We start from the raw sequence: 18,379 nt of genomic DNA, 5'->3' as shown, positions 1-18,379 counted from the left end.
GACAGACATTTTTTAGCCAAAGGATGTAAAGGAAACAAGTAGTTCTCATTTACTGACCACAATTGGAACTGGCAATTCCATCGCTAAGTGGCACGGTCATTAAGCATAGTGTCACATAACCATGCCAACTAATAACATCAGTTCCAATCACAATCATTAGCAAATCACTGTGGGTCGGGTCATTCAACACAATGTCACGTGACCACAACTTGTGACCTTGACTGACTGGGGAATTTGAGGAGGTGAAGTCCCCACATCTTAAAGTTGCTGCGATTGAGAAACCCTGCTCTAAAAAGCCGCTAGACCAGGGCTCTTCATACCTGGCAATTTTAAGACTTGTGGACTTCAACTCCCAGAATTCCCCACCCACCATGAAGTCCACAAGTCTTAAGGATGACTGACATGGCTGGCTGTGCAATCCTGGGAGTTGAAGTCCCTTGGTTTTAAAATTGCCAAGTTTGGAGAACCCTGGTCTAGAGAGAGAGGATTTTAAATGTTATTAATAAACAAACCTAAACCTAAATAAACTAGAAAAGATCCTGAAAAGATCCTGGCTGGAAGATCTCTTAGAGACTCTCCATAGACATCACTGAGAGAACCAGTTCCTTGTATTCATAACAGCAGTGGTCCCCAACCTTTGTGGCTTGGCAGCCTGGCAGGAGAGTGAGAGGCCGTGCAACTGGTGGACTGGTACATGCGCATGCACATACTCACAGCTCAATTTATGTGAATGGTGGGCCAGCACACATGTGCATGTATGCACAACTCAACTTGCACAAGTTGAGCTGCATGCATGTAGGCACACGCGCCAGTCCATCGTTTGCACAAGTCAAACTACACTTGCATGCTTGGTTGATTGTTCTCACTGTCAGAAAGTTTCTCCTTATTTCCAAGTTAAATCTCTCCTTGTTCAGTTTCCTTCCATTATTCCTTGTCTGGCCTTCGGGTGCTTTGGAAAATAGCTTGGCCCCTTCCTCTCTGTGACAGCACCTCAAATATTGGAAGACTGCTATCAGGTCTCCCCTGGTCCTTCTCTTCACTGGACTAGCCATACCCAGTTCCTGCAACCGTTGTTCATACATTTTAGTCTCCAATCCCCTAATCATCCTGGTTGCTCTTCTCTACACTCATTCTAGAGTCTCAACATCTTTTTTATAGTGCGGTGACCAAAACTGGATGCAGTACTCTAGGTGTGGTCTTACTAAGGCTTTACAGAGTGCTATTAGTGCCTCACTTGATTTTGCACTGTTAATACAACTTAGGATTGTATTAGCATGTGTATGTGTACACACTGGCCCACCACTTATGCAGCCCGATTCCAAATAGGCCACAACCTAGTCGTGGGCCACAGCCCAGGGGTTGGGGACAGGGGTGGGATTCTATCGGTTCAGACTGATTTAGACACACCGGTAATTCCTCCCACTCGCTCTGCACCCCTGTTTTTTCCTGTGCTTTATTTCCTTGTTTTGGAGCGCAGCTGATTTGCACAGCAAAGTACACGATCACCAAACCGATTGTTACACCAGTTGAATCACGCCACTGGTTGGGGACATTACAGTTTCCGTGTTAAAACAAGGTAACAAAAACCATCCTCCTCATTCACCGTGAGTTCATTAAATCCACCCAGATTTCAATTGGCATCTGGGACCCATTCTACCTCCAGGTACGGTCCATGCTGCTTGCAATTTCAGACAGGACAAAAAGCTGCACATTTCCACACCGCCATGGTGTGACAGGTGGTGCCAGAGGATAACAGCACGCTAACTGTTGGAAAATATGACTCATTGAGTAAGCAGAGCTGCTGTTATGGAAGAGGTGGGCTCCTCCTCCTCCTCCTTCTGAATGTTCCCTTTCTGAGTGCTTCTCCAGTTGGAGGTCTGTCCCATGCCACTGTTCTCCCTTTGCATCTCCATCAGCCAGCCATTCTAGGTGGGACAAAGAGAGGGGAGACCCTTCCTCTGAACTATTTTGTTGTCTATTCACCTTGATATTCCTCAAGGCCTTTCAATCTTACATTTTTTATTTCTTTCTCTAAAGCAGGGGTCTCCAAAATTGGCAACTTTTAAGACTTGTGGATTTCAACTCCTAGTATTTATCAGTTGGCCATGGATTCCTCAGCCAACTCCTCAAATTTCCCACACTGGCTGGGGAATTCTGGAAGTCCACAAGTCTTAAAATTGCCAAGTTTGGAGAGCCCTGCTCTAAAGGTTTTGCTAATTTTTAAAACCAGGGTTTTGCTGACCAGAGGAGGTTTTCTCCACACCACTCTAAAAGCTCCATACAACAATTCAGAGCAATTGTTAAAATCTGCCATTGCACCCAATTGCAACACTTGATAACATAAGTAATAAAGTAATAAAAGTAACAACCAGTGTAGAAGTTTCTAAGTAGTAAATCTTTTTAAAATAAATAACTTTACTGGTTGAGTGTGCCTGGGAGAATGAAACATGTTTTTCCTGGTATTTGTAGGGCAATATACTACCTAAGACTTCTCAGGAAACAGCAACTGAATGAAAAACTGCTAGTGATCTTCTACTGCTATATTATTTTAAGTTACTGCACCTGTGTAGGGTTTGCCAATTGCACAGTGGCAGATAGGACAGTGCTCCAGAGGGTTAACATCATTGCCCAGAGGATCATTGGTTGCCCTCTCCCCTCCTTGGAAGAGCTTTATAGCTCCCGCTGCCTTAAGAAAGTTGAAAACACTCTTAAAAGATCCATCTCATGCTGGGCACCCTTTTTTTGAACTATTACCATCTGGCAGAAGGTATAGGATAATAAAAACAAGGACCAATAGGCTGAAAAACAGCTTCTATCCCAGAGCATTAATTATATTGAATTCTACTGTATAGTGCCATGATGGCGAATGGGTGGCATCCAGAGCCATTTGTGTGGGCATGCAAGCCCCAGCTAAACTTACCTGCACTGCACATGTGCACCTCCCAGCTGATGTTCTGCCCATTTGAGGCCTTTTTCACCCTCCCGGGGGCTCGAGAAAAGCCTCTGCAGCCTTTGGAGGCTGAAAAACAGGCCTTCTGGAAATACCAGAAGTGCCGAAACTGGAAGTGCCTGTTTTTCGGCCTCCAAAGGCTACAGAGGCTTCCCTCGAGCCCCCAGGAGTCTGAAAACGGCCTCAAAAAGGATGAAAATTAGCTGGGAGGCATGCACATGTGCATTGCAGGTAAGGGAGGGTGATGCGTGGGCAAGCGCAGGGGGCAGGGGGCATTGCATTGTGGGTGCTGTTACGTGTGCGTTTTCAGCATACCACAACAAAAAGGTTCGCCATCATTGGTATAGTGCAATATTAATGCAATATCAGGGGTTTTCAATCCAACTGTATAGAAGGCAAAGGATGTATGTTTCTGTTTTATTTTTATAGTTATAATGTACACTGAAGATGGCATTTAATTTTGTTGCAAAATTAAAGGACAATAAAATAAACTTAAACTCAACAATAACATTGGTGCCAAGCAGAATCCAGATGCTGAAGCTCAACTACTTTGGCCAACAAATGAAAAGAGAGGAAAAGACCCTGGTGTTGGGAAAGGCTGAAGGCAAAAGGAGAAGGGGGCAGCAGAGGATGAGATGCTTAGGTAGTGTCATCAACACAATGAACATAAATTTGAGCAAATTCCCGGAGACAGTGGAGAACAAGGGGGCCTGGCATACTATGATCCATGGGGTCACAAAGAGTCAGACACAACTTTGCAACTGAACAAGCAGAATCACTGTGATCCCCAAGCAGCATTACAAGTATTCCTCAACTCACAACAATAATTGAGCCCAGAATTATAATTGTTGGTTGCTGTAGACTTTAAGCAAATCACCACGTGACCAAGCAAGATTTTATGACTCTTTTCATGGCAATTCTTTTCATTAAGCAAACTTCATGGTTGTTAAGCAAACCCATTACACCCAATGAGCATTTTTTTATTGGAAACTGGAAGCAAATGTCAGTTTCTAGTAAAAACCATTGTAAATGGTGGCCACCTGACTGCAGGACACTACAAACCATAAATGTGAGCCCATCACACAGCTCCCAAAATGCAAACACATGACCGTGTGGAGGGATGGCTCTGTCAGAACTTCAACCCCAGGTCATAACTAGTTCTGGGGAGGTCCTCTCTTAACTTTGAACAGTTGTTGAGCATCTGGTCATAAGTTGAGGACTATCTGTATTTCGGGTTTATTCATCATTTCAGAATTTCAAACAAGCCAGTCAATAAATACCTCTTGAGAAATTCCACCAGTCCTCAAGAGTTGACAATGAGTATGTCAACGATAAGATTTGCAGTTAGATAAGTAGCTTTTATTGCAGATTTTAAAAACCCATTAACAAGGTCAGGTCTTTGTTACTGCTGCTTAAGAATCTGGCCATCCAGGGGAGGGCAGAGCTGGCGTCGCGACGATACGGCATGTGATCTTGGAGGTCTGAGATCGCTGCCGATATCTTTGCTCCTGGACGATCCTATCGGATCTAAACCGTCCCAAAGAGATGGTGAAAGTGAAGGGCACATCCTGTCGATCCCAGGGACACTGCAAAGTCCCTGGTAGATCCAAGAGAAGCTCTTCTTGCCAGTGGCAAAGAGGCAGCCATTAAAACTGCTGAAGTTGGGACAGCTCCGAAATGGAAGAGAACAGAAAGAGACAGTGTGCCGGTTTGGTGAGAACTTTTTCTTTATTCTAAGATTTGAAAGGACACCCTAAGGAAAAGAAAGAATCTGTAAAAATGTTGACAGAAGTGATTAAGCAGCGATTTTAAACAGGAATGTCAAAGTAATGTTTTTTTCTCATTGCTGGATTTTCTCTACATGATATTTTGAAACTGGACTGTTTTTTTCTTTTTCATCTATTGTTTGTTCTCCTTTTTGATTTTGTAACCATTTTAGGCTAGAATCTCCCTTTTAGTTATTTCTTTTTTAAAAATATCTTTTTCTCTTTTTTTATTAATTCTTATTGCATTTTGTTTGGAAAAGGAGGGGGAAAGTGAATGCAAAGAAACTTTGTAACACTGCCAACAAGAGGCTTGGAAATATTCTATTTCTCTTGTGACCAGACAAAGCTGAGAAAGAAAGAACTGAGACTTTTTTTCAAGGACATTGCTATTTGATAAGATAGAGGGAAGAGCATTGGAAAGTATTATTGCAGGTGCTCTTCTGGGTTTCTATTAACAGCTGGAGTTTGGTGTTGAAGTTTATAGGGAAAGAAAAGGTGATAAGTTTCTGGAGAAGAGTGTTATAACAAGAGCCTTGGAGTGGGTCCACAAAGTGCAGTGTGTTCTCTTGATTTTTCCTAAACTGTGCTACCCGTCCTCAACAGTTTACTTTTTGGAATTGCCATTTGGACTTTTAGTTCTTTGGAACTTGTCTTTGCTTTTTTTTTTCTTTTTATGCTTGTCTTTGGAAGTTAATTTTTTACATTTGTTTTTTATTTTAAAAGAAAAGTTTTAGTATTAATGATTCCCTTCCTTTTCTTTTTAAGGGAGTAGCCTTTTTTCTTTTTCTCTTTTTGCCTTTCTGGTACTTTTGTTTTTCCATCTACCTCCAATACTGTTTTTTTCTTTCTTTTTATCTTCCTGGCTTTTTTTTCTTTTTCTCTTATGCAGCCTTTTATATTTGAGGCCTCTTAATTGGATTCAGGTGTTGAAGAACCTGAAGAATTTTTTTTTTTAGCTTTTTATTCTTCACTTTTCCATCTTTTTTAGGATTTTACAACTTTTTCTCCTTTGTGTATGTTTATGGTTTTTTTCTTCATTTTTGAATTTACATTGTTATCTAACTAATCCATTAGATTAAGGTATACAAGAACCTAAAGAAATTCTTTTTTCTTTTTTTATTATTATTACTATTTGGCTTCTTTTTCCCTACTATTTTTATTTGGAATTGTAATTAGTTACTTCACAATTGGATTAGGGTTTAGAAGAACCTGAAGATTTTGAATTGTTTGAAGAGTAGGAAATTAACAGCTACTGGTTCTTTAACTTCTACTTCCTCCTCTCCACCATCTGGAGGACAACGTTCAATACAGACAATGTAAGGCAAGAGAAAGAACAAGAAAAAGAAAAAGTGACCCTGCAGATGATTATGCAAGGAATTCAAAACATTCAAACAAGATCAGAGAATATTGAAAAGAGAATGGAGAACATTGAACAAAGAACAGGGAAAACCAATGAAAAAGTCGAGAACATCCAACAAATGATGGTGACGTATGATGAGAGACTACTAAAAATTGAAGAAGAAGATAAACAAAGAGATAAGAAGATTGGAGACATTGATACCAGATTAACTGTGGTTAAACAAGATAAAAGTAGTATGCTGAGATGGGAGATGGACAGATCAGAATTTTATCTTAGATTCCAAAACACAGAGGAAGAAAAAGGACAAAATCTAGCTGAGATAATGATAGAAATATTGGCTGAAGCTTTGGAAATAACTGAAGAGAAGATGATGGATGGAATAGATGAGGTTTATTGAGTCTTCACAAGATACGCAATGAGAAATAGCCTACCAAGAGAAGTTCACATCAGATTTACAAAGAAAGCCATTAAAACGCAAATATTGCAAGTGGCAAGAGAGAAAACATTGAAATATAAAGATAAGGAGATTGTGGTTTTGAAACAAGTACCCAGGAGAGTGAGAGAGAGGAGAAGAGAATACCGATTCTTGACCAAATTGCTACTTAAAAAAGAGGTGAATTATAGATGGTTGATTCCAGAAGGTTTAATGTTCACATGGCAAGAACAGAGATACAGACTTGATTCAATTGAAAAAGCTGAATCATTTTATACAGAATTTTTCAGACGGAAAGAGGAAGAGGCAGAAAAAGACATTTCACTAATTGAATTCCAAGAGGACTGCCAAATGACGACTGAAAAAGAGGAAGGTGCAATAGGTGGAAAAGAGGAAGCCAAAGGACAACGTGGACCAAGATCCACAAGAGCTGCCAAACCTAATTATAAAATATAACCATGGAAGAGAAAAAATTGATTACAATTAATATAAATGGACTTAATTCAGCCGTTAAAAGAAGGAAAACTTTCCATAAATTAGAGAAATTAAAATTTGATATAATCTGCCTACAAGAAGTACATATTAAAAAGCAATATGAACAATTGTTGATACAGCCAAAACTAGGGAAAATATTTACCTCCTTGACACAATGCAAGAAAAGAGGAGTGGTTTTATATATTAAAGAGACCATTCCAGTGAAATTGATTTATACTGATGATGATGGAAGAATACTAATGATGGAAATAATGGATAATAATACGAAAACCCTCCTGATTGCAATCTATGCTCCGAATGACAAACAAGAAGAATTTTATTAAAAAATTACATATCAAAATAATTGAACTGGACTATGCTAATATAGTTATGATGGGAGATTTTAATGGAATTGTAGACAACAAACTGGGCTCTACAGCACAGAAAACAATAAAGCAAAACAGAAAGACTCTCCCTAAATCCTTTTTTAATATGGTAGATGAAATAAACTTAAAAGATACATGGAGAGAAAGAAATGCTAAAACTAAACAATATACCTTCTACTCAAATAGACACTTATCATGGTCCAGAATAGATATGGATGTCAACAGAATTGTTAACTAATATTCAAGAAATAAATATTGAAACAAGTACTTGGGCAGATCACAATCCAATGACAATTAAATGGAAAGGACAAAGAAGAAGATCTAGATGGATACTAAATAATACTATTTTAAAGGAAAAAGACTTCACACAGTGGATGGAGAAAGAACTGCCTTTTTTCTTTAGAGAAAACAAAAAAGAAGATACATCAATCCAGAATGTATGGGATACAATGAAGGCATATGCCAGAGGCTTGATAATAGACTATACATGGAAAAGAAATACCATGAAAAGATTAGCCTCTAAGGCATTAGAGGATGAGTATAAAGGACTTGAAAAAGAGCTACAGAAAATGCCACAGAAAAAGGACATTAAGTTAAAAATGGATATAATCAAACATAAAATGAGTTTAATAGAAAAAGAAGAACTAGAAAATTAAAGGTGCTAAACAGAATTACTTTGAAGATGCAAATAAACCAGGTAGATGGTTAGCATATAAATTGAGAAAGGAGAAAGAATCAAGGAAAATATTGCAATTAATAGATGATCAAGGCCAAGTTTGCTATGGTAGTAAAGAGAAGAAGGTAATCATTCAAGACTATTATGGGAAACTATACACACAAGAGAATATTGATGAGGAAAGAGTCAAAAAGTACCTACAGAATGCTAAGTTACCCCAGATACCTAAAGAGATTGAATCCATATTAGAAAGCAATATAATGATGGTGGAGTTAACTGAAGCACTCAAGAAGCAAAATAATGGAAAGGCACCAGGCCCAGATGGACTTCCAGCAGAATTTTACAAAACATTACAAGAATTGTTGAATCTTCCATTGCTAGAAGTTATGAATGAAGTTATGTTAAAGAAGAGGATACCTAAATCATGGTCAGAAGCTTATATTACACTTGTTCCAAAAGAGGAGGCCGATTCATTACAAATCAAGAACTATAGACCTATTTCCCTACTAAATGCAGATTATAAAATTTTTGCTTCAATATTGGCAGAAAGACTTAAAAAATACTTAAATAATTTTATCCATCCTGATCAAAATGCATTTCTGCCAAAGAGACAAATTAAAGACAATATAAGAGTAATCTTGGACTCTTTGGAATACTACGAGGCACATCCTGAAAAACAAATGGCTTTGATATTTCTAGATGCACAGAAGGCATTTGATAATGTGAATTGGCGATTCATGTTATAACTGCTGGAACAGATGGGCCTTGCTAAAAAATGTATTCAAGCAATAGAAGCTATATATCATAAGCAAACGGCAAAGGTAATGATGGAGGGAGAACTGACAGACTCTATTGATATAAGAAAAGGAACAAGACAAGGGTGCCCACTATCACCTCTGTTGTTTGTGTTAACTTTGGAAGTGCTGAATAGAAATATTAGAGATGAAAAGAATATAAAAGGGATGAAAATTAAAAAGGAAGACTTTAAGTTGCAAGCATTTGCAGATGATCTGGTTTTTATTTTAGAAGACCCACTAGAAACAGCATCAAAATTGATAGAAAAGATAGAGACATATGGAAAGGTGGCTGGTTTGAAAATAAATAAAGATAAGACAAAGATCTTGACAAAGAATATGCTATCAGGACAAAAGGAAGAATTGGCAGACCTATTGAAAATTCAGGTCACGAATAAGATCAAGTACTTGGGGATATACTTGACAGCAAGTTGCAGTACACTAAAAGAGAATAATTATATCAAACTTAAACAGCAGATAGCGCTAGATTTGGCGAAATGGGAAAATTTACAACTGTCATTAATAGGGAGAATATCAACAATCAAGATGAATATATTACCCAGAATTTTATATTTGTTTCAAACAATTCCAATTAGGCTTGGAAAAGGCTATTTTGAAGATTTAAATAAAATTGTGTTGAAATATATATGGCAAGGTAACAAAGTGAGAATAAAGTTAAAACTTTTGCAAGATGCTAGAATAAGAGGAGGATTTGATTTGCCTAATTGGGAGTTGTATTACCAAGCTACAAATTTGATGTGGGTTAAGGAATGGATAACATTAAGAAATACTGGATTGTTGACACTAGAAGGACATGATCTGTTGTTGGGGTGGCATGCTTTTCTATGGTATAAAGGAACCAAAACACAGGGGTACTTTAGAAGACATTATATATGGGAGTCTCTGTGGTTAAACTGGGAGAAGATTAAAAGACAATGTTATTTGAAAATTCCAGTCTGGCTATCGACTATTGAAGCATTTTCTTATCCTATAATATACAAAAAGGAACAGTTAGATATGGTGAAATATTGAATGAAAAGGGTGAACTTAAATCTATACAAAAACTAGACGAACAAGGTATAAAAATGAATTGGTTTTCATATGCGCAAATACATTCAAGGTATGATAAAGATTCTAAAACAGAAGGTTTCTATGATAAATTGACTGATTTAGATAAGATTTTGACAGGTACTGATGAAAAGGTGATTAAAAAAATGTATGGATATTTACTGGAAATTAAACTAGAAGAAGAACAAGTTAAAGAAACTGTGATTGCTTGGGGGAAGAATTTTGGATATGAGATTGATCTAGAGAAATGGCAAAAAATTGTGGTCTCAAAATTATAAAATTACAATGTCAACAGCATATAAAGAAAATTTGTATAAGATGTTTTACAGGTGGCATTTTCCCCTGACAAGAATAGCAAGAATGTTCAAGAATAAATCTGAAAAATGTTGGAAATGTCATCAGATACCTGGCTCATATTACCATATGTGGTGGACTTTTGCGTGAATGAATAAAAGTATAGTCAAATGATTGATTAATAATTATACTAATGTATTTAATATTTGATTGAAAATACGAGATCACATACAATGTAATTGTAATTGAATACTACGTAATGGAAGCACAAAACAATTTGTAAACCAACCGGCACACTGTATGTACATATATGGAAGATGGCCCGATGTTTTTATGTTTTGTTTGTGTATGTTTGTTTTAAAAACCAATAAAAATTTATATAAAAAAAAAAAGAATCTGGCCATCCCGTTTCCTGTATAGTTATATCTACAGTACACTAAGCTTGCACATAGACACACCTCTGCCCCAAAATTAAAACCTTACATCCCTTGCTCCTCCTTTTACTCAACGGACTTCTTGCAGCTTCTTCCTCTGCCTTGGAAGGGGGAAGCACCAGTTGTGGGTTCCAAAACTTTTTTCTACCAGTTTGATGTGAGTGCACACTTTGCTCAGGCACAGCATTTGCAACTCACCTTCTGCTGCAAGCCCTGTGTGTAAAACAGCTGATGTGTGTCAATCAGCTGTGCTGCGCAAAGCAGCTGAGATTGAAAAGAAGGAAATGAAGATCAGTATAGAGCCAGGGCAGATGAGAGGGCCCAGCAGCTGATCGTCAGAGCGAACCGTTCGCTTATAGATTATCCTCAGAGTTCGGATAAACCAGGCCAAACTGGTAGAATACTATCACTGGGAGGCACATGTCCTGGGTTTGATAATTGTTCTTAAGTTCTTTGCTTTCATCTCCACAAGCTTCATCCTTCACAGGGGGATAGAGTTTCCACAAGATGCTTTTTGGGAAGATGCTTAGAATGGAGTGGCTTCAACCCAAAAAGGCAGGAATCACATTGGCAGCTCCTGAAATAGGCTTAGTGAAGCGAGCAGAGAATAGAGATGTTACCATTATTAAGCAAGCATGAAGGAATCCGTTTGAGTTTGTAATAATAGCTACTTGTAGCTTGGGTTTTAGATTTTGGCAGTGGTTTTCTTTCCAAGCTTGCTTCAATTTACTTTCTGAACAGTTTGTTACCAGACTAGTAATATCATTAGCAGGATTTTCTTGACCTATTCTCCTTAGCTTATAAATGTCTTGCATGCCAGTGTGGTCAGTTGATCATGTGATTGGTTATTCATTTGGAGCTGTCATAAGTCCCTTTTTTCAGCAATGTTGTAACTTTGAATAGTACCTGTCAATAGTGGTGTCCCCCAAGGCAGTGTTCTAGGACCAACTCTCTACATAAATGACCTCTGTGATCACATTAAGAGCAACTGTGTTCTCTTCGCTGATGATGTAAAGCTGTTCAATACCACAGACAATGCTGCTACCCTTCAAAAAGATCTTGACTATGTATCAGAATGGTCAAATAAATGGCAACTTCAAATCTCAACAGATAAATGCTCTGTCTTACATATTGGCAAAAAAAATATCAGAAAATAAAATACAAGCTGAATAGTCAAGACCTTGTTGATGATCCAAGCTCTGTAAAGGACCTTGGAGTACCCATCTCAAATGATCTAAATGTTAGAGCCCACTGTAACTACATAGCCAAAAAGGCATTAAGAGTTGTCAACCTAATCCTACGTAGCTTTTTCTCTGGTAATATCACACTACTAACTAGAGCATACAACACATTTACTAGACCAATACTTGAATACAGCTCATCAGTCTGGAACCCACAATACGTATCTGATATTAGCACAGTTGAGAAAGTCCAGAAATATTTCACAAGAAGAGTTCTCCACTCCTCTACTTGTAGAATACCTTATGCCACCAGACTTGAAATTCTAGACCTAGAAAACCTACAATTACACCGCCTTCGGTTTGATCTAAGTATGGTATATAAAATCATACATTGCAATGACTTACCTGTCAATGAATACTTCAGCTTCAACCATAACAACACAAGAGCACACAACAGATATAAACTCAAGGTTAACTGCACCAAACTTGATTGTAGGAAATACGCCTTCAGCAACAGAGTGGTCAAAGTCTGGAATGCTCTACCTGACTCTGTGGTTTCTTCCCCAAACCCCAAAAACTTTAACCTTAGACTGTCTACTATTGACCTTACCCCTTTCCTAAGAGGTATGTAGGGGGTGTGCATAAGCTCATCAACGTGCCTACCGTCCCTGTCCTATTGTTTTATTTATTTTTCTTATATGTACCCATTTCATGTATTCATAACTATGTATATACTTATACCTATTATCTTGTAACCGATTGACAAATAAAATAAAATAAAAATAAATAAATGGTTGTAACTCAAGAACTACCAGTAGACTAGCTACTTACCTATACCATCATACCTATATGATGACAAGAGCTTTGTGGTGGCGCAGTGGTTAGAGTGCAGTATTGCAGGCTACCTCTGCTGACTGCTGGCTGCCTGCAATTTGGCAGTTTGAATCTCACCAGGCTCAAGATTGACTCAGCCTTCCATCCTTCTGAGGTGGGTAAAACGAGGACCCAAATTGTTGGGGGCAATAGGCTGACTCGGTAAAACCTCTTTGAGAGGGCTGTAAAGCACTGTGAAGTGGTATATAAATGCTATTGCTATTTGTACAGTTCTAAACAGACATTTGAAGGCTTCAACTCTTCAAGGAAAGGTAATATAGCAAATTCAATTTTGCCTTTACTTTGTGGAGTCCTTGGTGCTCTCTGAGTTTGCTTGTTTTCTTGCAGACGTTTCATTATCCTAACTAAGTAATGTCATCAGTTACATGATCATCAGTTACATGACAATGTTACCTAGTTAGGCAGTGGTGTGATTCAACTGATGTAACAACCGTTTTGACGAGCGTGTGCCAAACGCACACTTTGCATGCGCACACAGCATTTAGAAAAGACCTTTTTTTAAAAAAAATTTATTGAACAAACACAAAAAAGAAAAAAAAAGAACATTAAAAACAATGGACATGGTGCAATCATCCCAACCCACATAGTGGGTTTACACCACCTTACATGGCTAAGTCATATAAACAATAGTACTTATTTATATTCTATATACATAGTATATAATATAATCATTTCTCATTTTCTTGATCCTTCCTCTTTTTTAACCAGCAATAAAACATAACCCATACTTTGTAATAATCCGATTCATCCTTATTTTTTAGTTCTTTTGTCGATTTGTCCATTTCTGAGCACATCCATTTTTTCCTAATTATTTCTATTTCACTTGGTGTTTCAGAAAAGACCATTTTTAGCTATAATAATTACCTTCTGCTGCAACCCCGGTGAGTAAAACAGCTGATGCACGGCAAACTGCTCTGCCGTGCGAATCAGCTTTGCTCGAAAACAAGGAAGTAAAGCACAAGAAAAGGGCAGGTTTGGGTGGGCAGAGCAAAATGATCGCCGGAACTACCGGTTCACCTGAACCGGCCTGAACTGGTAGAATCCCACCCCTGTAGTTAGGATAATGAAACATTTGCAAGAAAACAAGTAAGCTCAGAGAGCACCAAGGATCCCTCATTTCAACCCTGAGCTGCAAATAGTCTCCTTTGTTGGTGCTTTTGCTTTAATTGTTAGTCTGAGACTTGGAGTAACGGTAGTAGAATAATTCCCTTGAGAAAATTCTATTCTTAAAGGTGCTACATAAAAGATGCCCAAAGAGATATTTCTGAGATATTGTATTTCTAAAAAAAATCAGAAGTCTGGAAGCCTCTTATTTTCCAAATAACACATTCTATTAAAAGTCATAAGCTTGTGCTTTCTAATAAAAGGTGTTACTGTGTCATTTTCTATAGCATACAGCATTTCCAATTTAATTTAATTAGTTTAAATATAAAAGTGCACATTTCAACTCTCTGCTGTAAGCATGTTTCTTAAGTGACTTGAAAATCACTCATCCTCACCTTTGATTTGAAAAGTTTCCCTGCTGTGTTAAGTTGCAGCTTCCTCCAACACCAGTCAGCAAACTAAAGCAGATTCTCTTCTGTAGCAGGCAAGATAACCCTTCCGCCCACCAAAGCGTGTATCGTTTCCTATTCCCAAGGAGGAAAGTTGAATTAAAACCAGCCTTCCCCAAGCTAAAATCTTTCAGATGCAACGGACTATCTTGGCCAACTGAACGGAATTAGATGTGACATGGAGTCCAGAATATCAGGAAGGCAGGGAATTGGGAAAGGCAATGAATAAGGAACCTCAAGAGGAAAAAAAAAAAGACCAGCCTGTGTAGATGTGTCAACATTTGACTGCTGCAAACCTGTAGATGGCACTGCTAAATTTTGAAACCGACAAATGTTTCCCCAAGACAAATTGTGCTGTAATCCAGAATCTTCTGCTTCTTTCTAGCATTTTTTCCCACAAGTGCGGGGTCTGCTTTTTTTCTGATCGATAAGCATTGATGGCATTTCAAAAGAAAGAATCAATGAACTGGAATTTGCAGGATTTCAATTATGTTGGATATAGATATGGATAGTTGGATATGGGTACCAACTTTCAGATGTTCACACCGTATGAACTTCAGTGCCCATAATTTCAATCAATCAATGAATCAGAATTGAGCTGGATGGGACATTGGAGGACTTCTAGTCCACCCTCCCCCCTGCTCAAGCAGGAGACCCAGGGGTGGGATTCTACCAGTTTGCACCTATTCACTAGAACCGGTTGTTAACATTCTAAGCAGTTCAGAGAACCAGTTGTTAGAAGAAATCACTGGCCTAATCCTGTAAGGAAGGCAGGAAAGAAACATTCTGGTGTTGCTTACAAAAACTGCCTCTCCATTAACCCTTATTACATTCTTGGCAGGACTAAACTTTCTGTCTCAGGAACTTCTCTAGAATTTTCCCCCCTCCTTTGCTGGTACTTTGCTTGTGTGGAGTGACCATTCCAAGTTACAATGGCACTGAAAAAAGTGACTTTTTTTTTGCAGTCCCCAACTATGGATGTTGGAAAAAGACAATGCCTTTCAATTATTTAATTATTCTTCTCATCCTTCCTATTACTTATGTCTTCCCACTTATGACTATGACTGTGGTGCTTGTATCTTTACAATTTATATTGTTTTATTTGTTTCCCAGTATGATTTGATTGCTTATTAGTAACCTATGACTATCACTAAGTGCTGTATCTTATGATTCTTGATGGATGTATTTTTATTTTATTTACTCTTATGTACACTGAGAGCATATACACCAAAAACAAATTCCTTGTGTGTCCAATCTCACTTGGCCACTAAAGAATTCTATTCTATTCTATTCTATTCTATTCTATTCTATTCTATTCTATTCTATTCTATTCTATTCTATTCTATTCTATTGTACTCTACTTTACTCAATTCTATGCCTTTCAATTGATGGCAAGAAATTTATCTGTAGTTTGAAGAAATGGCTTAGATACAAAGGGACACCAAATCTAACCACTATTCCCTGCCAAAAAAATACCAGGAAAAAAGTGGGAGAATCTCATTGGTGTCTAGGCATAGATTGTCCATTCCAATCGATTTTTAAGTTCTATTTCTAGACTGTTCAAATAAATAATAATACTTTTGCTTTATGGATGTAAGAATTCTGCATACAGATAGTCCTTGACTTAACGACCACAATTGAGCCCAAAATCTATGTTGTTAAGTGAGACATTTGTCAGGTGAGTTTTGCCACTTTTTACAACCTTTCTTGCCGTAGTTGTTAAGTGAATCCCTGCAGTTGTTCAGTTAGTAACTCAGTTGTTAAGTGAATCTGGCTCCCCCATTGACTTTGCTTGTCAGAAGGTCGCAAAAGTGGATCGTGTGACACACACACACACACACACACACACACACACACACATTGCAGGACATTGCAACTGTTATAAATATGAGTCAGTTACCAAGTGTCTGAACTTTGAACATGTGACCATGGGGATGCAGCAATGGTGGAAGTGTGAAAAATGATCATAAACATGGTCATGTTCATTGTAACTTTGAACAGTCACTAAATGAACTGTTGTAAGTTGAGGACTACCTGCATTTGATGGACAAGAAATGCATCACTAGAAAAACAGTTTCATTTTATTTATTTATTTGTCAAGCAAGTACTAGATAACGATATAAGCATAAACATGGTTATGAATACATGAAATGGATACTAATAAAAAAAGAAACAATAGGACAGGGATGGTAGGCACGTTGGTGCGCTTATGCACGCCCCCTACAGACCTCTTAGGAACGGGGTGAGATCAACAGTAGACAGTCTAAGGTTAAAGTTTTGGGGGTTTGGGGAAGAAACCACAGAGTCAGGTAGTGTATTGCAGGCATTGACCACTCTGTTGCTGAATTTTAATAAATGCATTCCATATCCCTCCACTCCAGAATATAATGCTTATCCAGAATGCAAAAGCTTATCTATTCTAACTAGCAATTTGAAGAAAATCCATACCATAACCTGATATGACCCGAGGCCATTCTTACACCTGAAAATTGGCATTTCTAGATACAGCAGCTGTTTCAAGAGTAATCAAAAGGTGACAGTTGGCATACAATCAAAGCCCCACTACATTTGTTTGTGTGAAACGCCATACACACACACACACACAAAAGGGACCGCCAGGCTTCAATTCTAGTGCAGCATCCACCATCTGGCAGATGTGAAGTACCTGCAGATGGCCAGGGCTGGAGGTTTTCTTCTTATCATACCTTCTAAGAAGATAACTTGCAAATCACGATTAAATAATTACCCCCCCCCCAAAAAAAATAACTGTTTTTCTGGATTTATTACTGGCTTAGCCAGGGGTGGGATTCAAAAATCCCAGCAACCGGTTCGTTGCCCCGTGGCTGGGTGGGCGTAGCCATGGTGGGCGTGGCTTACCGGAACTCCCGGGAAGGCTGTTTTTCACCTCCCCCAGGGTCTGGAGGCTTCTCTTGGGCCTCTGGGAGGGTGTAAATGGCCTCCCCCAGGCTCTGGAGGCCCTCTGGAAGCCAGAAACAGGCCCATTTCCAGACTTCCAGAAGGCCCGTTTTTTGCCCTCACAGAGCCTCTGTGCGGACCCAGCACTACTTACCTGCATCGAAAATGGGCCACGTGGAGACTCCGGGGAGGGGAGGGGCAGGATGGGTGAGGCCAGCCTGTCAGTTCGACTACAAGTTTGGTGAACCAAATGCAAATTTAACATCCGGTTCGCTCAAACTGGCCCAAACCAGTAGAATCCCACCCTTGGTCTTAGCTGATAGATTGTTGAAGAGTTCTTTCAGTTAGCCCAAGGGTCTGAAACCTTAAACACTCAAATAGCCATTTGGGCCCATTTTTCACAGAAAAGAAAACACCGGGAGCCAATAATTGAACAACCAGTGTGACTGGGTGGGCGTGGCCAACTCGACATCACTTACTCCCACCCAGCCACCTCCTGCTCTGGATTATGGAGCGAGTCTCCATCCCCTGCCATCACTCATACCTTCTCAGGCCAGGCAAGGAGTAATGGAGAGGGGAGGGGAGGGGCCAGCCAATGGTGGCATCAGCCAACAGGGAGCTGCAGCAGAAGGCCAAAAGAGCCACATGTGGCTCCAGAGCCACAGGTTGCAGACCCCTGAGTTAGCCTAAGAAAGATATTACCTTAACATGGAGTTTTAATTTTTTTGCTAACTTATCGATTTTTTAACACAACTGATTCTTTCCTCTGTGCTTCCACAAGAGAGCCAGTGATGAGATGCATATGATGACGTAATCACCCAGATGTCGTAACTTAACAATCTTGTTACATCATCGGGCATGTCAACATTTTGGGCTTCATTGCAGTTTGTTGAAAATGCCATTAAGTGCTATAATTATTTATAAAACCTCCCAGAGTTACAAAGGCGAAAACAAACAAGGTTTTTGTCCTTGACATCAGTTCAGTTTATTTTATTTTATTTTATTTTTAAGATCATCAAGCACTTCAAAATAAATTCAGAATTAAAATATACAATTCCCAAAGCAAGTAGTGAAAATAAACAATCATGGATGATAAATGAAAAACAAAACACAATTTTAAAAAGTATAATCAGCTTGTTTGGCCAAAAAAGACTTCTACAAGTGGATGTCCTTAAAATGCTTGCCGTTTCATATACTATA

This window comes from Pseudonaja textilis, chromosome 3 (assembly GCF_049901715.1).
Source record: "Pseudonaja textilis isolate UNSWEBS1 chromosome 3, rPseTex1.2, whole genome shotgun sequence".
Lineage (NCBI taxonomy): Eukaryota > Metazoa > Chordata > Lepidosauria > Squamata > Elapidae > Pseudonaja > Pseudonaja textilis.
Note: the sequence above shows the minus strand (reverse complement) of the source record.